We start from the raw sequence: 22,339 nt of genomic DNA, 5'->3' as shown, positions 1-22,339 counted from the left end.
GAAGGAGATATTCAGCCAACTCTGGATGCTGGAACCCAGTTACACCCAAGGAGCTGCCTGAGGCCTGCTGATACCCCAGAGTGTTTCAAGATGGGCCCTGTGACTTTCAGACAAGGAGGGCCTCCTGCTCCTAAACTGTAACCAAAGGTTCAGGGGTCCTCATATGTGACTCTGCTAAGCCTGAGTGAGACGGCTTAGGAGCCCAGGTCAGGAGACTGGAAGTTCTGGCTGTACAGAGGCAAAGCAGCCAAGCCATTACCAGCTGCATTTTATGACAACACACCAAAAGCTGGGATACAGAGCAGGCCGGCTACTTCCTGTGGCCTCAGTAAGGAACTCACCATAGGGAGAGGCTCTGGTCCAGGAGGTACAACTGGAAGCAGGTAAGCAATAGTGAAGCAAGGGCGCTGTGTGGCTGGGCAGCTCCTTGTCCCCCACCAAGAATCAAAGCCCACTGAGGAACAGATGACCAAATGCCCAGCTGGACAGCAGCGGTCACTTTCCCCCTTGTGGACATTAGGAAACAGAGATTGCTATCACGGTAATGGGGACATCGGAGAAGAGCCAAAAGAACCCCCAAGTCCCTCCCAACATGCCCCTGTCTTTCAGCAAAACTGGGTACAGCATGTAGATAAATGTGAGCTCCCCACCCCAACCACGGTGGCCGTGCAGCTCAGTGAGATCCGAGGACCCTCGCCTCAGCCCTGGGGCTGTGGGTGAGACCTAGTCTCTGTCTTTGTCTTATCTTATATACATTTTTTTTCTTTCTTAAGATAGTGAGTATAACTACTTCCTAATAATTCAAGTGGCATTTCAGTTTACCGGGTGCTTCCACAGCACGACCCTGCTTCAGCTAAGAAGGAGCCAGTCACCTTGAAGGACCATCCACAGCAGATAGGTTCAGATGGGGTAAACACAGTCCCTCTCTTTACTCAGGGTCCATTGCTTAATTACACTGGCCAAGTCCCTCTTGCCATGTAAGGTCACATATCACAGATTCTGGGGACTGGCATGGGTGAGTTTTGTGGAAGGACATCTTCCACCTTGGGACCCTCACTCTGATTCTGGCTTCCCCCGTACACCCTCCAGAACCCCTTCTCTCTTGGCGCAGGCCTGAGAGTCCAGGCCTGTGCTGCTAACCAAGTCACAACAGGACAACACGCTGTTTCCCAAATTACAGTCAATAAATGGTAATCTTCAGTATTAGCCAAAAAACCACAGCCAAAGAAAACTGCATCACTCCCCCCTCCCCAACCACCACGAGGCTCTCTCCTGAAGAGCCAGAGTCCAAGGAAACAAAGAAAATTCCATCCCACCTGACAACTCATGATCGACTTCTCAACCCACTTACTGTAATTAAAACTCCCTGGTATTTCTCAATATATCTGGCTCCTTCTACAGGGTCAAAGCTGTGTTCCTGGAAGAGGCGGTCCACTCCTCACCCAGAGTCAGCCCAACTAGCAGGAGACATAGTGTCAGCCACTGCAGATTCCGGAAACCCCTCCCGTGCCAGCCCAGGCTCCCTGCACTCCTCTGGGTCCCCAGCAGGTGTAGCCCACGGCTCTGCAAGTATAGTGAGGGCTCTCCAAGAGGGTATTTCTGCCCCCAGGGGCATCTGCAGTGTCTGGGGCCATTTCTGGTTTTTATGACTGTGGGGCTGGGGTAGGCTGCTACTGCAGGGTGAGGAACATCTCCTGGGTAGAGGCCAAGGGTGCTGCTAAACATCCGAAAATACACAGGAACGATTCCCATAGCAAAGACTTATCCTCCCCAGACTGCAACAGTGCTGGGGTGGAGAAGCCCCATTCTGAACCATTCAAATAGCAAGATGGGTATTCTCCACTGAGGTTGTTCAAAACTATACTGAGGGAAGAGTGATGTCACCCGCAATTAATCAGTGTGGAAACTAAGGCACAGCATTGTCAGGGGTTATGACACTTTAGAGACCAGAGTGGATATCCAATAATACAGGCTTCTTCAACATGCCTGTTGATTTGCCTGAAAGAACACGAAGGACTCAGAAGCAGGTATGCGGTAGCAAGAGCAGTTTTTCAGAATGTGGCTCAGTTACCTGTCAGAAACGTGCAATGAACAGCTGTTCAGTGAACAGAAACTGGTTCTTCCAAAATATTTTCAAATGTTTTAGACACCCCTGCACCAGGCAACCCTATTTCTCTCTTACCAAAACTTGTCTTTACAGACAGCCTGGGGTGCAGCCCAGACCTGGCTCATATTACCCTATAAGCCACAATGTAGACTCATGTTATGGTTTGGATGTGCGGTGTCCCCCAAAAGCACATGGGTGAGACAATGCAAGAAGTTTTGGAGGAGAAATGATTGAGTTATGAGAGCCTTAATTCAATCAGTGAATTAATCACCTAATGGGATTAATTGAATGGTGGCTGAAGGCAGGTGGAGTGTGGCAGGTGTGGTGTCAGGAGGCATGACTTTGTATCTGGCAAATGGAGTCTCTTTTTCTCCTTCTGGTCAACCCCTCTGCCACACTCTTCCACCATGATGTTCAGCCTCACCTTGAGCCCTGAGGAATAAAGCCTTCTGTCCATGGACTGAGACCTCTGAGACCATGAGCCCTCCAAAAAACTTTTCCTCCTCTACAATTGTAGTGGTTGCATCTTTTAGTCACAGTGGTGAAAACCCCGAATAAAACAACTCATGACCAATACTTGTCAACAGCAGGGACAGGGAGTAGGCCAGCCACTGCTCAGTGACCCTGGGCACAGGTAGTTTACAGTCTAGAGAAGAAGGCAGAGATTGCATAATTAATAATGCAATTAATAATTGAACTGCCATTGTGATATTGTTCAAAGGAGGAATATACAAGGCTTTTAAATGGGGCAGGGGTTGACTTTGTCCAGGGCTGGTTGGGGAGGGCATTCCTGGGGAGGCTGTCTTTGAGCTGAGACATGAAGAGCAAACAGGAATAACTAGGTAAGGATCAGATTCATTTTAATCCAGTAAGAAAAAAAGCTGAGATTTAATAGGTAAATAATAATTCTAAAAAAAGCAGAAGAAAATGGAGCAGAGATTAATAGTAAGAACAATAACATAATATAAATAGAATACCTTAGAGCTAAAAAGTATGAGTTCCTGTATTTCAAGGTCATATCAAGTTTCAGCTATAACAAAGTACAATATTGTGTGGGTTTTAGCACAAGAGATATAAAAATAACCCTAAGAACTTCATAGAGGAAGAATTATTCAAAGATTCTTAGTAAGAATGATGTCCTCAGACATATATATCATTAACATTGAAGGTAAAGAAGCAACAGAAAATTCAAGACTTTGAGAGGTAACATGGTTTCTTTCTGGCATAATGAAAATGTTCTAAAATTGACCACGTGATGATTGCACCATCTTGTGAATATATCAAAACACTAAATCATGCCTTTAAATAGGTGACTGTATGGTATGCATTATAGTACAGCAGATGACCTGGCTGTAAATAATAACTCAATATGACCATGATATAAGAATTAAGTGCTGATTTCACAAAAGTTTTTTTTTTTGAGAGAGAGAGAGAGAGAGAGAGAGAGAGAGAGAGAATTTTTTTAATATTTATTTTTTAGTTTTCAGTGGACACAACATCTTTATTTTATTTTTATGTGGTGCTGAGGATTGAACCCAGCACCCTGTGCATGCCAGGCAAGCGCACTACCACTTGAACAACATCCCCAGCCCCACAAAAGTTTTAATATAGCTCCTTAGGAAGAATGAAATGAGAGAGAGGGGGGGTAGAATATGCTGAACACAGGTCAATAAGAGAGTTCCATTCTTGCTTTTCATAGCTGAATGTCAGCAGATAACTAATTTAAAAGATTAAGAAAGAACACTGAGAACATTTTATTTAGAAACCTGGGGATTAAGAAAAATAAAACACAAGAACTAGCTGTCCCAGAGACTAGGAGATGGGACTGCTATTTGTAATTGTCATTAGTGCTATTTGACTTTTTAAACAGCAAAATAATTTTTAATTAAAGAATAAACCCACATTTTTCTCATTTCCTCTTCATTTCTCTGACACTTTTTTAAGTCTTCACTCATTCAAGGTCTTTTTCTTCCAACACATGCTAGAATTGAGGGCAATTTATATGTTACAGATTCAAAGCAAGACGAAAAAGCAGAATTTCTTTCTTCCTTTTAAGAGTTCACATTTTACTATGGTGTGAACTCGAGAGAAGGTCAGTGGAATTTTATGAGAACAATTGGGAAGCACGTGGCCTTTCGCCCCTGTTGGGCGCCCTGTGTTCTGAAGTGCTGCCAATGGACTACTTAGCTGGTGGCACAAATGTTATTTTTTAGATGGACTTTAAAGAAAAACTGGAGAACTGAAGGTTATTTTAAAAGAATAAAAACAAAGTCTTCCGTGAAACTTAGCCAAGAGTTTACTTTCAAAAATGCTGGGAAAACCTTGTACTTGATTGCTCCTTTAACCTGGATGGACAGCTAGCATAATACGAAAATTCTGCACTTGAAAGAGATCTTTGTAGAAATAGGAAGCTTCCTACCAGGCATGGAAGAGGGAATCAAGTGAGCAAAATGCACACCATGAGAGCTGTCTGCCCTTCAGCCCTGCTGGAGAGGGAGCAGGCACACCTGATGCAGAGGCTGGTGTGGTGGAGGGCCTCCTATGAGGCAGCAGCATGGGGCTCCAGGATGCCCTCTGACCCATACTGACCAGGCCACTCTGGCAGGTGCAGCTCTTTGCACCAAGCTGATAAACCTAACTTCCAAAGGCATTGGGAGGAACGATTACCAGTACTTGCCATGATGGTAGCTCAGGACAGACTAGCTGTTTACACCAAGACCGTTTCGTGATGAAACATGCCATCTTCCAGCATCTTCTGTCCTGCATGACAGGGAGCAAGGACGAAGGCATTCAACTGATGCGTTTTTCCAGGACCAGAGAGGAGCCCGGCCAATACAGAACAGGCACCTAGAGGAAGCAGGCCTTCTCCTAGTTGTGTCTCTTTTTTCCCTCCAATCAAAATTAGAAGATAATAATTTAAAAATTTCCAAGGTGACAGCTGAACATGTACCAGAAATCTAAGACCAGAGTTTTGTGGTGTAGGATTAAGAAGGAAAAGTTTTCCTCTTCTAGACCTTGATGACCTGTGTCTTGACGACTTGGAATGGACTTCATGAAACTGGGAAGCCACTGGTTAGATGTCCTGTAGGCCTCTCACACTTTGGCTCTATCCAGATACACAGTGTGCATATACTCCATAGAGGAAAGAGAGAGAGAGAAATAATGCCAGCAAAAATCCAAAACACCATCAACTCCAGCCAGCGTCACTGGCTCATCACTGACACAGCAAATGGGCAAAACCAGTCATGCACAGGTGGAGGAGACCTGATCTGGAAACCCAAAATCTGAAACTCTGAGCACCAATGTGACAACCCAGTGGAAAACCTCCCACCTCACCTGATGTGATGGGTCACAGTCACAACACAAGCATCTAAAAACAGAGGAAACTGCCTTCAGGCTGTGTGCTGAAGGTGCAGAGGGAATAAATGAATTCTGTGTTTAGACTTGGGTCCCCTTACCAATGCACATAATGTATGTCAAATATTCAAAAATAATAATAAAAAGCCCAAATCCAAAATACTTCTGGTTCCAAGCATTTTGAATAAGGGGTACGAGGCCTGCTGCAGGATCACCACTGGCCCTTGGCCCCTGATGGTGACCAGTACCATGTGTCACCCACTTCCATACAGAAGCAGGGCCAGCAGCGCCAAGTTCCTCTTCAGTTAGAAGAGGGAGAGTCCCAGGGCTCAGGCCTTTGTAGGCCAACTCTCTGCTTGACCCATGAGGAAGCTGGCAGCTCCCCGTCCATCACCTCATGAGGCAGCGTTCCAGCAGCCTGGCAGGCTCGAGTCTTGCTGGAGGCCAAGCTATAACTTTGGGCAGGAATACTGATCCCAAGAGGCCGAGACCGCCTTCAGCAGCTTCTGGAGACAACGTGTAAAAAGCGAAGTCCTATCTCTTGTCTACAATAAGCAGAGGCATGCACAGCAGCAAGAACACAGTGTCCTCATTCTGCCTGTCTGTCCATCTGTCTGTCTCCCCCCCACTCTTACTCCCCAGCCCTTATCTGCTGGAACCACTCTCAACAGCTGAATGGTGCTGCCACATCCTCAGAACAGCCAGACGTTGGACACTGTGTGAAACATCAGCCCACTGATTTATTGGATTTCTCACTTTGGCTAGTTACCATGGCTCTTCGAGACAGCAGGAGGGAATGTTATAAGGTTAGAAATACTATCTATTTTCCATTACCTCAAGTAAAAACATCTACCGGGGAAACGGGAGGGGAAATGCCACTTTCAGAGCCAGGTTGCAATAAATCAGTGTTAAAACCCACTGTAGAGAACTAATAGTAAAAAAAGGTATGTGACCCCCACCTAGACCTGGAACAGTCACATGAGGGGCCAGGAGGAAAGGAACAAAAAAGTGAGACCCCTCTGAATGCCACAGGATGGAGCCTCCAGAGGGCTGGCCCCATCCTGCTCCCTGCCTGGCAAGCACTGACCCCGGCCAGAGAGTGCCAAGGGGCGTGGCCTGTTCAGATTGCCCAGGACTCAGCGGAGCTGGATTTGCACCGTCCGTGGGGCCGAGGAAGCACTCTGCATTTGTAGGCACTGTTCATAGTTTAAATAGCACAAACTTATTCTCTCACAATTCTGGGGTCAGAAGCCCTAAAATCAAGGCGTTGGCAGAGCTGTATTCCTTCTGGGAGCCCCAGGGAGAATCTGTTTGTCCTTGTCACTCCATTCTTTGGTCATTGTCCCTTCCAAGCCAGCAGGAGGGAAGGTCTTCTCAAGCCACCATCTCTCTGGCTTTCCCTGCTGCCTCCCTCTGCATTTAAGCCCCTGGTGATTCCATGGGCCCCATCTGTACGGTCCAGGATCATCTCCCATGTTCAGGTCAGCCACTCAGCAGCCTCATTCCCAGGCCGACTTCATGCCCCTTGACTGTGAAAACTTGTGTGTTCATAGGTTCCAGGAATCAGGTCACTGACACGGTGGAGGAGGGTCTCATCCTGCTGACTGCTCTCCCCTTCCTCTGTCAATGTCATAGTCTACAACTGCACCAGCACAAAGACAAACAGATCAACGTCATAGAGTAAAGAGATTGCTTCAACCTAAGAGTTAATTTTTTCTTCTGATTTTAAAAGAAATTAAAAACTTCACGGGCTCCTGAAGGTCTCATGGTCCCAGGTATCACAACTGCTGCTCCAAGGCCCCAGCCTTGGATGCCCTCAGATGAAGTCCACACGGTCCAGGTGCGGCCTCCACATTCACCCAGCCTGTGGCAGGAGGGCAGACCCTGAGCACTAGCCAGGAGTGGGCAGGAGGAGGAGCAGAGGACAAGCATCTTTACTGTGACAGACCAGATTAGAACACACTACTTAGGCTTTCTACCACTCAGTTTCTTCATAGTCCATAAAATGGGGACAAAAAAGGGCCCTACCTGTCAGGTCACTGGGGTCATTGCAGGTGGCAAGGTGAGGTGCCCAGCAGCCCTGATCTAGAGCCAGTGTACCTTTATTTAAAGAAACTTCCTATCCACCATTGTGTTTCAAAGAAATGCCGATGTGTGGCAGGAAATTCTCACACAATCAGACTCAAGTTCTTGGCGGTCACATGATACAGTTCTGGTCTTTCCTAGGTGTGTCTGAGGAGAGGCGTTGGCCACACTGGTGGTACCCGCTCGGGATGCTGGGGAGGGGCTCCAGGCTGAGGCTGCTGGGTAAGGAGCAGCAACAGCTCGTGGTCTCGGGCCTCCCACCTGCAGCCCAAGCTGAGAGTGCAGAGCAAGGCAACACCTCTCTCGGCTCAGGGGGGTGAGATGACCTACTTGGGGCTGGTGACAGCAGCCTTCTGGTTAAAGACACTGAGAACAGAGAATGTGGTCTGAGCACTCCAAGAGGCAGAGCACACTTCAGATTGGCTGGGGAGGAGAAAGAAGGAGGGCAGGCACCAGTGTGTGAACAGGACTGTCCTCCAGGGGGAGGGAGTCTTAAGACAATCACAGCAACAGCAGGGCACCTGCCGTGTGCCAAGGAAGGACGAACTCAGCTGCTTGACATGAATGTGCTTGCCCAGTCCCCACGACACTAAGCCAACGGCATTATTACTACCCCATGTTACCAATGAGGAAACTGAGGCACAGAAAGGCCAGAAACCTGTCCCAGGACATGCAGCTAGGCAGGTCTGGAATCCTGGTCTCAGTCTGGGCTCCAACTCCAGTGGAGCCCTGGTCAGCCGAGGACCAGAGCTGCCCTGGGGAATGGCTGCTTCCTTCCCCTGCGGGCAGCTCTGGGTGGCTGACCTCTGGAGGAGGTGGGTGAGCAGGGGCTGGTTACGCAGACCTGCCCTGGAAGGACGCTGACCTAGCACTGGAGATGCAGCGGCAACTGGCTGCCTGCTCCTCAGGAGTAGCCAACACAGATGCCAATCAGGGCCAAACCGAGCGGGAGGACTCAGAGCAACAGGGAGTGGGTTTCAGAAGGTGGCCCAAGGACAGCCCCTGGTGCAGAGAGAGTCGAGTCTTCAGGCAGAGGGCAAGGCCATGCAAAGACCCCTGCAAGAGCATGCCTGGTGCAGCTGGGGAAGGAAAAGAGGGTTCTGGCTCCACACACAGTGAGCAAAGGGAATGAGGCCACACAGGGCCTGTGGGCAAGGGGCAAGCTGACCAGGGGCGGCTGCAGGAGGCCTTCCCCACCAGGAAACAGAGAGAGAAAAAGCAGCGGACACCCAGGATGCCTCTAGAAGGTCTCCCAGGGGACCAAAAGGCAGGGGGTGCCCAGAAACCATCCAGAGGCATTTCCAGGGAGCCAGGCTGGGGCGTAAAGCCCCTGAATAAAGCAGGGTGAAGCTTGCCACCCAGAACAAGCTCTGCAATTGTTTCCACTTCACACGTGGAATCCCCCGAGAGCTCACTCCTCAGTCAACACCCAGAAAACCACCCAGGAGCCTTGGACGCCATCTTGAGAGCACTATTTGATTTCAAGTAGCTATCTCTGCATCGTTGAAATTTCACATAAGATAGAGGAAATGACTTAGTGCCTTAACTCATAATTGAACTTGAAGATGTTTTTGCTAAAATCCGTTCCCTGACAAGCTCTGCTGTTCAGAGTGACAGTTCTCAAAGAGGTTAGAAAGGAGTTTGGAAATTTCTCTCTTCCCAGCCCCCCACAGGTGCCAAAATTTTCATTTCCCTGTGAAGGGAGGAGACGCAGCGTGACAGTTCTACAAACACACCCACTCTCCAGGAAGGTACCATGTGAGTGAGAAGCCTCCGCTGAGCTCTGCTTCCTGAGCTCCCGCCTGGCCCTGGCGCCTCTTCCCTCCGCACCTTGGCTGCTGCAGTGCTGGGACCCAGACCCACCCTGGAGGATGACCCAGCAGCAAAGGCTGGAGGGGTCCTCAGGGAGCAGAAAACAGATACAGCTGAGCACTGCTGGGTGGGGAAGTGGGACCCCCAGTCAAAGAAGGAGTTTGGCGAGACCCCTGCTTGTCCCCAGCTCTGGGCCAACGTCCTCCAGCTGCTCATCTGCCACAGCCTCTTGTCACCCTCTCTCTTCCTTCTGCTACAGCCCTACTGTCCTGAGCAGCCCCCTCTGCTGAGCCTTGTCCAGCCTGCCCTGCAGACCCCCCCACAGGGCAAGCACAGAGCAGCAACCCTGAGCCTCGGGGTCCCAGATGTCTGTCCTCTCTGCCCTTTGGCTCGCTCCATAAGCCCCCGGCACCCTGACTCCAATCATCACCTTCACTGCCTCATGAAGTCCTCAGATTGGCCTCTGCCCTCCGAGACCAAGTCTCTATCATATTTTATGCCCTCTCTCTCCCAGAGATTCCACCAACTGACTCCTGGCTTTAGCTCCTGCACCCCAGCGTCCCCTAATACAAGTCATGTTCTAGAAGCACACAGTGCCTCCTCCCTGCCTTCCTCCACTGCAACTGCCCGACTCTACCACCCCTGAGGGCATAACAGACAACCCAGTGGGACAAGGACAATTGTGTACCCTCTATAGGCACACACTGAGCCCTCTCTGCAACTGAAGAAATTCCCTGTGCTTTTTCTCAACACGGGTCTTACACTCTCTGCATTTCCACTCCCTAAACCTGCTACTCTCTGAGAGGACCTGCCGCTGCCTTCTCTAAGACTCTACAGCCCTCCAGGAGCAGGCCCTGAGCCCCTCAGCACCGGCTTCCCTGCCTGGACTGCCTCGGGGACCAGGCCTCTCTTCCTTTCCAGGCCAAGCTCTCCACTGTGGGTGTCCCTGTGCCCCTCCTGCACCCGTGCCATCACAGACCCCCCTTGTGTCAAGGCCCATGTCTCCCGTCAACCTGATCGTCCCCTCCAGGGCGTGGATGGCTGTCTGACCAGAAAAGGGCAACTTGCCTTTCCTGACCTTCTTCTTCTGACTTGGGTACCTTGGTCTTCTCAGAGTCTCCACTTTCAATGGCACCAGCTTCCTGGGGCTCTGTCAAGCCTGCCTCCTTGGGCACCAAGCCTGGCTCCTGGCAGGGGCTGTGCTCGTCCTCCCTAACCAGCCCAACTACTTTACAAATTCAGCAATTAGCCAGCCTTGCTCAGCCCCCACCTTACAAACCCAATGCTGGCTTGCTGGGAGGCGAGACTGTCCTACCTATTAAACAGTTAAAATGTAAAGCATTTGGCTATTTTAAGTTGCCTGTATTTATTCTAAGTTCTTAGAAGCATCTATTCACCTCAAGAAGATTAATTAACTTTTCACTCATCTCACTGGTTATAATTGTAACTCTCATACATCTAATAAACTTTCTGTCATTGGGAAATAAAAGATTGGTTTTATTAGTATACTAACATTTCACTCAAGTGCAATGCAGTAGGAAGGACAATTTATATTGGTAAAAAAATATAAAGCATTCAATGTCATTAAAACAATTGCATTTCATTGCTTTCAAATAGAATTAATTATCTGAAAAATATTAAAACTGGAATTGTAGGCTTGTCAACTTGGCCATGAACTGGCAGTAGGACTATGGTGGCCAAGACTCAAGACCTCACTGCATCTCTGTCTGATGGAAGCTCCTGTCTGTCTCAAGTCAGTGGCACCAACAAGGGGCTGGACTGAAAGCTCACTGCAAACAAGACCCCTTTTTTGCTCATGCTATGTATATTAGTCCCAATGCTTAGAACGGAGCATTCAGTAGACATCACATAGATTAAAATTAATAAACACATAAAGAGGATGTCGGGAAGAAACATCCATCTAGCAAACTCCAAAGGACCAGCACCCTCTTTCTCTTCCATGTCTATGAATGTTACCAATCAAAATGCAGCACTCTTCGAGAATGGATCTGTTCTGCATGCTTACTTAGAAAAATAAAACTCTAATCCCAGTTCTGGCACAGTTTGTCTTGGCTTGAATCCCACACCTGTCCATGACCTGCAGAACAGGGATGTGGCAATGGGCATCTGATGGTGGTCCAGGATTATCACCTGCATGGAGTCACCTTGGCTGTCCAGTATGCTTTCACACAGAGACACTGGCATGGATCTGTCTTTCAGGGGTGTCCCGTGCAAGGAGAGATGAGGGCCAGGCAGGCAGCATCCCTACCACCCAGAGATCCACACAGAGTCGCCTCACCTGTCTGTATTTTCTAAATATTTTCAAGAAAGATCTTATTTGAGAAAAAGCTCAGTGGCTAAAAATAAAGCTAGAAATCCACTGTTGTACATAAACCCAAAGAGGGGCTGAGGGAAGAACCTACCATTTACTGACTGCTATGTGCTGGGTAATTTTCACACATTATTAATTCCACCTAACCCTCATCACATCTTGATTAGATAAAGAATAATTATCCCTTTTTAGGGAATTGAAAACTGAGGCTCAGAGAAGGAAAATCTCATTACCAGCAAGAGCCATGACATGATTTCAAATCCGTCAGTTCTGCAAGGCAGCCATCTCTATGTCTCTGTCATCTCTCAGCCTCTCTTTCCGAGTCCCTTCCTTCTTCCCCTTACATCTGACGCCAGCTGCCAGTCATGTATAGTCATGGGTCATCTCGTTACTATTCAGTGTGAGTGAACCTTCGTGAACTTGCTTCATGCTGGTATTTGTTCATCAGAGTTATTTATAGAGCACCTACTAGATGCCTGGGACCAGACAGGGTCCCAAGGATGCAGAACATCAAGTCCTGCCAGTATCGTCAAGGGTCTCACTGCCCAGTGGAGAGAGAAACAGAAACCAATGGACAGGAGCATTAAAACTGATGCTATCTGCCAAGGGCAGAGTGGGGACAGGACGTGGGGGTTAGAGGAACAACAGCTCTCTTCTCACTGTCAGTATTTAACAATGTCTTTTATTGACGTGCTTTCTGGTCCCGCTGGGTAGTCCTGTTGCCTCTGACATTATTCATGCTTCCAGGAGAAAAGAGCTGAGTACCACAATGTACCCGTGTCCACTGCGGCAGTCCTGGGTGGAGGCAGCCATTCCATGAGGTAAGACACACTGGGACACATCAGGTTTCTTCTTTCCATCATCCCTGAATAATAATTCAACTTGAAATACATTTAGACACTTTTAAAAATCTAACTCTGAAAAGAAATTCTATGAATTCTATGCCTTGCCTTCCCCATTAAATGTTTCTGTCCTGGCCAAACAAGAGAGATAATGCTCCCTCACCGCCTGCCTTGCTCTCCCCAGGCCCTCTGGTGCCTCCAATTGAAATGGAACATGAGCAACATTCCTACCTTACTCTTATTTCCTAATCCAATGAACGGACTGCATGGATCTCCAATGACAGAGGCCAGACAGTTAATATCTATGCATGAAGGTAAAAATCTCTGCCTCATCCCTTTGGAGAATCTCAAACCACTCTTTGCATCTGAATCTTCATTTTCCCTGAGCAATCCAACTTCCGTGCCCCCTCCCCCTTTGAAGACTCCCATCTTTCAGAATCTAAACAGTAAAGACAATTATCATGGCAGTAAGCCACTGAGGAGAGCAGAAGGCAAGCTGCAGAACAAAAGCCGGCACCCAGGCACACGCTCAAAGAGCCACTGCAAAGCTGAGTAAAGGAGACGCGTCCGCAAGGCAACACAGATATGTCACCAAATGCTGTCCAAGGGCACGAATGATTCCCGCTCTGGAAATTCATTTGAAGGAAATAATTTAAATGAAGAAAAGTGCAATGTGCTATGTGACAGCAGAAAAGGCATGGCTGAGTAAATTATAGGCCATTAACAATGATCATTATGAAGCCACAGTCACAGCATGAAACACGTTACCGAGATATTAAGTTAAAAATAACACCACTGGATACGCAATATGAAGGCCATATGTAAAAAAAATCTGTCTGCATAATGACAGTGGGATCCAGGATAATGTTTCAAAATGCTGCGAGATGCTACAACATCCTCTGAATAATAAAAAGAAATTGAGAGGAAAACAGGTGATGAGTCATGGCCTGACAATTGTCACTGTGTGATACAATGTCCCCTTTGCAGGGACAATGACAGGTGGTTAAATGTGAGTACAGAGACCAGGTTCAGCTCTTTTATCCTGGGTTATTATTAACGTCGACCTCTCCAGAAATTAATCTCACTGGCAAGTTACACACTGATCTCACCTGGTTGCCAACAGGTAATTCATAAATATTGAAGGATGCCAAGAAATGGAACTGGAGAGGGCTGCAGGTATGTGTGAGGGGGAGGACACTTCAGCCAGGGGGGCCTTGGTAGAGGGTCACGACCAGTCACAGTGTCACCATGTGGGTATCTGTGTCCTTGGCGTTCAGCACGGGCCCAAGGTTAGAGGAACCAGAAGCATGCTCATTCAAATTCAGCAAGTGTGGAAGTCCTTCCCAGGCCAGCATGCCCAGGTCCCTGTATGCCCTGTTCACAGGGTGGTGACACAGGAGGTCTCCTGAAGTGTCAGCTGCACTTCCACCTCCACAATTAGCCCAGGGCTGGGCCGAGGGGAAGGTGGATGGTTTCATATGTGTCTGTTGTTTGTTGTCATAAAATATACATGACACAAAATGGATCATCTTAACCCCTTTCAAGTGTGGAGACTGTGGCACTAAGTATGGTCCCAGTGATTTGCAACCGTTGCCATTTCACCCTCCCCACATGAAACACTGTACACTCAGCTTCCAACCCCACTGCCAGCCCCTGGAAGCCATAGTCCACTTCTGACTCCACGCATCCCACTACGCTGGGTCCTTGTGGAAGAGGAACGCATAGCTGTTGCTCTTGGTGACTCACTGATTGGACCTAGCACAAGAGCCCCAGGTCCATCCACATGCAGTGTGTGTCAGCATTCCCCCCCTCTCTAAGCTGAACACAGCTCCCCTGGAGGCACATGCCATGGGATGGGGCTCTCAGGGGCTGTTCCTCTAGGAAGTACCATCAAGTCACACTCATATTGCCCCAGCTCGACCCCACACTCAATTCTGAGAAATGGCCTTGCATCTCAGACCAGACCTCAGACCAGGTCACTGGTACAACTTCTCGAGTATTCCTTCACTTAGGAAGCTGTCAAGGCTTCTGGCCCTTCTTCTCAGAGTGTGAATGGTTCATACCCTCCAGCCCAGGACAAGCTCACTGCTTGTCCAGAGTTCCCACCAAGGCCTGTGCTTGTGCACCTGTCTGGATTGTGCCATGGATCCAAGATGGCAGCCACTTGCCTACAGCTTTGTTTGGATTGTACTTTTGCCTACTTTATCCTACCTTCCAAGTGGATCCTGCTCCCTGCTGTACGTAGGAAGGTGTCTTTCTAGGAGATGAACCTTTGATCCAGTCCACATTTCGATTTTCTATTTTTGCATTACCCGTTGCCAGATATCTTGCTCCAGCCTCCCATCTGTCGAAACCCTCCAACACTAGACTGAGGACACAGAGCCCCAAAAGCACAGATGCAGGCCACTTACAGCCAGAGTGAGTTCCGTCCCTGCGTGATGACCCCCCGTGAACCTGGTCAGGTGCCTGGCGTCCACTTCAATCCACTGATGAAGGTCATTCCTACCTGCGCACCATGCACCGTCGTAAAAATCATTTTCATTAATGCCTGCCTGGAAAGAAAAGAAGGGTGTGTTTCAGAAAGACCTTAACTGAAGAACAGTAAGACAAACATTTTCCTGAGGCTGAGAGGAGGAAGGTGAGATAGGAGAAAATTATCAAGGGGATAAAGGAAAACAGCGATTGTGCCCTCAAATCCTCTTTCTAAGTCACAAAAGGGAGTTGCTCTGTACTAACAAGTTGGAACTATCTCAATGTGGTATGTCCTCTTCTTGCCCAGTGTGAAAGATGAAATTTAATGAGTTCTCCTTTTACTCATTCATCCAACACACAAAAAATGTCTCCCACACCCCAGCCCACACACACCAGGTGCTGGGGAATCAAAGGTGAATCATTCCATCTCAAAATTTCACCATCCAGGCAGGAAGGAAGACATTATGAAAACATAAATCAGAACCCAGCAGGACAAGTGCTATTCCAGGAATATGGACAAACTCCCATGAAGCTTAAGGGTAGCACAACAAATCTCGGGAGACCACACAGAAAGCCCCAAGGTGAGGGGGTACTTGAACTGGGTGCTGAGCTGGGTGCTGAGGTTGTTTACCGAGTAAAAAATCTGTCTGGTAGTGTCTGACTTATTCGATGTGCTCAGTATCTGTTACTATTATTACCAAAAAATCTTTGGCTCTGAATTTCCAAGGCAGGTGAAGTTTCTGTTCTGAAAATTTGCCAGCAGTGTTACCATTTGAAGACATGAGACCTTGACCAAAATAAATAAATAAATAAGGACATTGAAGCCAAAAGAAGCATCTGGGTTTACCAGACCATTCTGCATTGACTCTGCTTCTCCATGGCTGTTTCTCAAGGACCTAATGAATGAGATGTCTGGACAGAGAATGGCAGGTCAGCTCACGCTCCCTGCCTCGACTCCAATTCTGCACAGGGCCTGACTTTTAATGGGCATCAGGAAGGTGCAGTTCACCGTACAGTGACATCATGGCCAAAGGGTTCCTGCGAACCAACAGAGGCTTTGTATCAGGACCACCCTGTGGCCTGCGCAGTCCCAGGCCACCCTGACACCCACCTCCGTGAACTCTGAGGGCAAATGCTGGAGTACAAACACAGCACTGACGCCTCACATGAGGGCCAGCGTCAGAAGCTGCTTGTCAACAGAAACCCACACTCTCCATAACCAGATGGCCTTGGAGACGTCTGTGAGGACCCCGAGGGGCTGCAGGTTCTGCCTTTGAGAACCGTCAGAGAAAGTCTGCTCTTATCACGTGTGTGTCACAAATGCTCCCGTGTACTGATGACATGCTAATTCTTAGGAAGTGGTGGGGCCTCTACTCAGCACAGCATCTCAGCTCCCAGCCCGCCATCCAGCAAGGAGGCCCAGAATCCAGCCGGAGGGCTGTAATTATGCCCCTGCTTCCTTTCTGCACTGGAAGGTAATTACCCTGCTAATGACAGAGATTTGCAACACATTAATGACCTACAATATCACAACTCAGCTCCTCTCATGAAGCCCTAACATGCACTTACTGTTTGTTGTGACTCCCCTTTCCTCATCAACCACAGGCGAGACTGCAGTTTAGAATGGTCCCATTCATTTAGCAAAGCAAACCTTTACTATGCCTCTGCCATATGTCAATTATTGGTCCAGGGAACAGGGACATAAAAATGAACAATGTGTGAAGCCCTGTCCTCTGGTTGGCAGATGAATTAGTCTACTCATACTGCCATCTTCAAATTAGCCATCACACAGAGCTCTGGTTCTGAGGTCCCCCTACCTGGCCGGCCAGGAATCCTAACTTGGCCACTGAAATGCAGTGGGCCCCAACTTGAGCCTTGGTTTCTCCCTCTGTCAGTATGGAAGCAATGATCATTTTTCCCTGAGGATGTTGGTTGTGTTTACAACTGGGTCTGGCACATAGGGTGAGCTCAGAGTTTGTACTCCATAAACATTACTTATCAAAATATTTAAAGCAGTGTAATTCAGTTAGCCCTGGCAAAATGTGGAAATGTGGATGGTTTATGAATTTTCTCAAGTTTCACAAAATTCCAGGGAATTCTGCAACTAATTTCAGTTAACTTCTGTCATATTTTCTACAACTTCAAACACCCAGAACAGAATTATACAGAACTTGAAGAAAAAGGAGACCCATAACATTAAAGTCCTTCACAGGAGTCCAATTCTGCCCCTCTGGGGTGTTTGGAAATGTCTGGAATCATTTTTGACTGTCCCTACTGGGAGTGGGGGTGTCCCTGCCTCCACTGGGTAGAAGCCGGGGATGCTTGTTGGACATTCCACAGTCATATCCTACAGTGCACAGGAAAACTGCCACCGTGCTAAACAGCCTGGCCTAAATGTCCAGGAGGCCAAGGTTGTATAATCCTGGCCTAAGGCAAAGTCAACTAGCACAGAGCTGCCCTGTGGCTTGAGATGTTTACTATATGGAATCCCAGAAGCCTGGATGGAAGAGCTATCCTCAGCTATTAAATCAACATCTACTGAACAGGATTCGCAATTAAATTTAAGGTTCCTGGTTTGCTAGCTAGGAGATTTTGCCTCCGCTGCCAATCTCAGTTCTTTCTGAAGACACCAGTCAATTAAATGCAATTCAGAGTCAGGGGAATGGAGAGCCCTGCCTGAAGATGACTCATTGCAAGGTGACAGCTACCTCCTTAAAATCAATTTCTGAACTTAAAGGACAAGCACCTGGGAGAATTTAGTGAAAGAGGAGGTACCAGGCTCAGAGATGTCACCAAATTGTGCCACACTGCAACATGCAATATTTATAAGATGCCTCTGAGGAACCAGGAAGAGAGCACATTTGTCCCTTTCTGGTTAATCATACAGGGAAACACTTGAAAAATTTAAGAGAAATTTTAATTGAGAGTTGTTGAAATAAAAAGTTTGATTCTTAAATGTATGATTTAACACTGTAAGATTCATTCTACTATAGCAGCAAATTAACTGAGGATTAATGTAATTTTCTCAAGGTGATGAAGTTATGTGCATCATTTCTTTACCTTAAAGAATTAATGCACCTAACAGAGTAAGTTTTATAAAAGATAAATGTGGCAGTCACTAAGACTATAACAAAGAGAAAACCTGACATTATCTATTTAAGATCAACCAAATAGAATTTCTCCACTTCGAGAGGATGGAGGAAATATCTTATTTTTTTTCCGTGTTCTTTTCTCGAGTTTCCTCCCAAAGAAAAAAAGATATAGAAATAGAACCTCAAACTCTGGCAAAAAAATAGAAGGCATTTATAATCCAATCCCTCAGACTCAGGATGCTGTTAAGCCAGTTTCTGTAATACAACATAAATCTGTGCTTGTCAAACAATCCTCAAACACCTTAAACAGCTAATAATTGTTCAAATATTTATGAGCCCCACAAAGGAGATTTATGTTAAGCTGCTTGACAAGGAACAAGAGCCTGTGCAGGTCCAAGGAACATTCTGTTGAAACAAATATTGCCAAGACATCAATACTTTCCTAGCATTTTTCATAACGGACTTTTGCACCTGCTCATTTCCCTAATTATCCCCGAAGCTTTACACTTTCAGAGAGAGAACGAAAATGGAATTTTTTGAAAGATCAGTAATTTGAAAAATTAGCTTCTATATAAAGAAAAATACATACTCAGGCACAGCCATTTCTAAAAATACGGTCTGGAGATGGATGCTTAGAGAGAGATATCAAGTTGTTATGGCAACTATGATTATAATTATGAAGCTGGAGGGTTTTCCCATTCATTACTATGTTGAGATATGGTGATTTAAATGGCAGCGTCCTTTGTAATAACCTCAATCTCATTGCTACATAATTACCCACTTCATATTTAATCTTGGGTGTGTTTGTTCTTACTCCCATGCCCTGTGGAGTTGGCATCTTTGACAAGCCTTATTCTTAGTTCATGGGTCCCACTTGCACCTCAGCTCCTCTCCCCACCATTGCCTCTACTCTGTGATTTCATTTTCACTTTGACCTCTGGGGAGACTTGCTTGGGCATGAGCTAGTCCATTTGTAAACAAGAAGACACTGTTATGAAAGTTAAGAAACCACCCCAACAAACATGTGGGGAGATGCTCAACTCAGAAGAGCCAGAGCCTGCTGGGCATCCTAGGAAATCCAGAATTTCTTGTTCACCTACTGTGTGCAGGGTTATTTACAGCAGCAATGATGTTTCACCTCTGTGTTGGCTTTCCTGTGTGCACCCCTGGGTCTGCCACCCTCTTGTGCTCCTGTATACTGGAGGCACCCCCTTGAGGCCTGAGGTCCAGTGTCCTCTGGTTTCTGATTGGCATTGGCCAATGGGAGGTGCCACCAGGAGGTAGGAAGATGAGAGAAAGGAGAGGAGGTTTGAGTACTTCTTCCCCTTGACCCCAACCCTTTCCCATCCCTGCCCCTGGGGACCTGCTGGTGGCTGCATTTATTCACTATCCTGGAGTCCTCTTTCTCAGCCCCAGTTTTGGAAGCTTGTGGGTGGTAATGACTTCCTGCAGGCCTGAGCCTGCAACAACTAGGTTCTGGTTTCTCAGTATCCTTCACGTGTCCCCTCATCCCTGCCCACACCTCTGAGCTTCGGTCATCTGTGTGTGCCACTCTTTCCTGCTGGTCTCTGCTGGTTGATATACTCCTCCCAAAGCACTAAGAGAGGAGAAATAAGTCTCCTCTGTCTTGCAGCTGAAGAAACTAGAATAGTTAAGTCACTTGTTGAAGGACACCTAAATAACAAGTCACAGAGTTGAATGAACCTCCAACTGTTTGGGTCCAGAACCTCTGTTCCACCATGTATGCTGCAGCCTCAGGCCAAGGGAGTGCCTGCCCACACATGGCCCGAGATGCATTCAGGCAGAGCAGCTGAGTGCAGGTGGAGCATGAGCCCTCCACAGTGGTCACCAGTTGGGGTGGCTTTAGACCCCAGCATTTCTCTAGCTCCTCCTTTCAATAAGATTTCTTAAGGTTTAAGTCCCTCCAAGTTAAAAATTCTGTGGCTGTTTCTGTTGTCACTGAATGCACAAAGCCCAAGAGAAAAGAAGCAATAACCCTTTTGGAGTCTCCATTTTCATGAAGAGGAACTCCAGGTGAGAAGCCAAGACACAAGCCTTAGGAAGATACCACCCTCTCTCCAGCCCATCATCTCCACATGCATGGAACAACTATGTTCCAGCCCAGAACCAGAAGAAAGGGTCAGGAAGGCCTGAAGCTCAAGCACCTTACCCTTTATCCCCTGTGCCAGGGTCACGGCTCTGAACCGCATCAGCGAGTGCTACTGGTATACCCATCTGGAGAGCCAAGAACAGCCAGGCCTATAGTCCATGGTAAACAAAACCCCAACAGGGGTCCTCGTGGAGACTCTGCAGTGGGGCCTCTCTGCTCTCTCCACACCAACCACCCACTGAGCCAGACAGAGGGAAACTAAAAAGATTCAAAGCATTGTGAACCTAACAAATTTGAAAGTCTAATAAATTCCCAGAAAAAAATGCTAGGTTTGACATGAGAAGAGAGAACCCAAACAGAATAATATTAAAGGAATTGAAATGGGAGTCAGTCAACTCTGCAAAAAAAAAAAAAAAAAAAAAAAAAAAAAAAAAAAAAAAAAAAAAAATTCTAAGTAGTTTTTCAGGTGAATTTGCCAAGCTTAAAAAAGATATGTTTTTTTTCCCCAGAATGGAAGAGTGAAACCTATTATCTTATCATTTTATTAGGCTAATGTGACCTTAATACTAAAACCAGAGAATGAAAATGTCAAAAAATAATCAAATAGGTTTATTTTGTTTTACACATAGATGCAAAAATGTCTAAGTCAAATATTAACTAACAACTAATTTTTTTAAAATTAAGATATAATCATATAGGCTTTATTTTAGAAATACAAGGATGGTTCAACCATAGAACATCCATGTAATTCATCATATCAATAGATCAAAAGAAAGCATTTTTTATAAACTCCAACATCTCTCTTGAAAAGAAACTTTTAGCAAACTATAAATGAAAGGAAACTCTTGATAAGGTTATAAAATAAAAATTTATAGCAAACATAATAATTAGTTGAACAAGTTTAGATAAACTCTCTGGAAGACCTGATTTAAGGCTGGGATATCATTTCTTGATCCTGTACATTATGGCCAAAGCTCATAGGGAAAGAAAAAGATACCAAAAAAATGTAAATTTCAGAAGAAAATAAAAATATATTTATTTTACAGGTTAAACAGTCAGGAAAAACCAACAGAAATATCAGACAAAATAAGACTTAGTTTTACAAGATTGTTTGATCAAATATGAACATTAAAAAATCAATTCCATTACTCTATACTAGTAATAACCAACCAGAAAATGTAATACAACATAGAATCATTTATAACATCAGCTAACCTATGAATTATTTGGAATTTATTAGCCAAGAATACAGAAGAAAGCAAGAATCCTATAACAAGGCAATTTTGAAACTTTAGTCAAAGTCATAGAAAATTTATTGAACAAAAAAGCAAGATACCCTTGCTCTCATGTAGGACAACTTGGCAAGATACAGATTCAGTTCCTCCCCAACAAATTGATCTGTGAATAAATTAATCATAAGAATAAATAAAGTATATGCAGTCAAAATTCCAGTTTTTTAAGGAACTCTAAAATGCATAAGGAAGGAAAGTGTCCTCAAACAGCTTAAATAGTGTTGATTTACCCACCTAGAAGTTAAGCCACATCACAAAGCCATATTCAAAAATATAAAGAAGGAGAAAGAAAGAGGGGGAGAGGAAATGAGGAGGAGAAGAGAAAGGAAGGCAGGAAGAGAAGATGAAAGGAAGGTTTTTGCTCAAAAATAGGCCACGGTCTAATGTATGTGAAGAGAGAACCACATGCCGACTTCTGTGGCGTATTTGGGGATGATACATTCATTATGTGAGAACATGACAGGTCAAGGTGATTCTTTACTCTGTGGCCAGGAGAAAACCCAACTCCACATAGAGAAGTGAAACTGGATCCTTACCTCACACCACACAGAAAGGGGACTCCAGATGGTCTGAAGAATTAAACATGAAAATGGGAAACATAAGATAAAAAGGAAAATGTTTTTGCATCCTACAGATGGAGACGAACTTCTTAAATAAAATCTCTATAAAAAGTGAATGTCTGTGATCCATAAGGAAGAGAAAGGGGAATCCCAGTAGAAAAATGGGCAAAGGCCCAGGCAGAAGAGAAAACTGAAGTTTGATCCCTGAAAATGAGACGCACTTAGGAGCCAGAGAAAGGCATATTTGAATGAAGAAATGTCATCTGACAGCTACCAGC

At 46.2% G+C, this 22,339-nt stretch overlaps 1 pseudogene; it reads right to left on the bottom strand.

Moving 5' to 3' along the window:
* LOC143640349 (inactive carboxypeptidase-like protein X2) overlaps positions 1 to 22,339 on the bottom strand; it is a 91,270-nt pseudogene that overhangs the window by 41,871 nt on the left and 27,060 nt on the right.

The sequence above is a fragment of the Callospermophilus lateralis genome, unplaced genomic scaffold, assembly GCF_048772815.1.
Source record: "Callospermophilus lateralis isolate mCalLat2 unplaced genomic scaffold, mCalLat2.hap1 Scaffold_190, whole genome shotgun sequence".
Taxonomy (NCBI): domain Eukaryota; kingdom Metazoa; phylum Chordata; class Mammalia; order Rodentia; family Sciuridae; genus Callospermophilus; species Callospermophilus lateralis.
The sequence above is the reverse complement of the archived record's forward strand: the minus strand, read 5'-3'. Positions and strand labels throughout refer to the sequence as shown.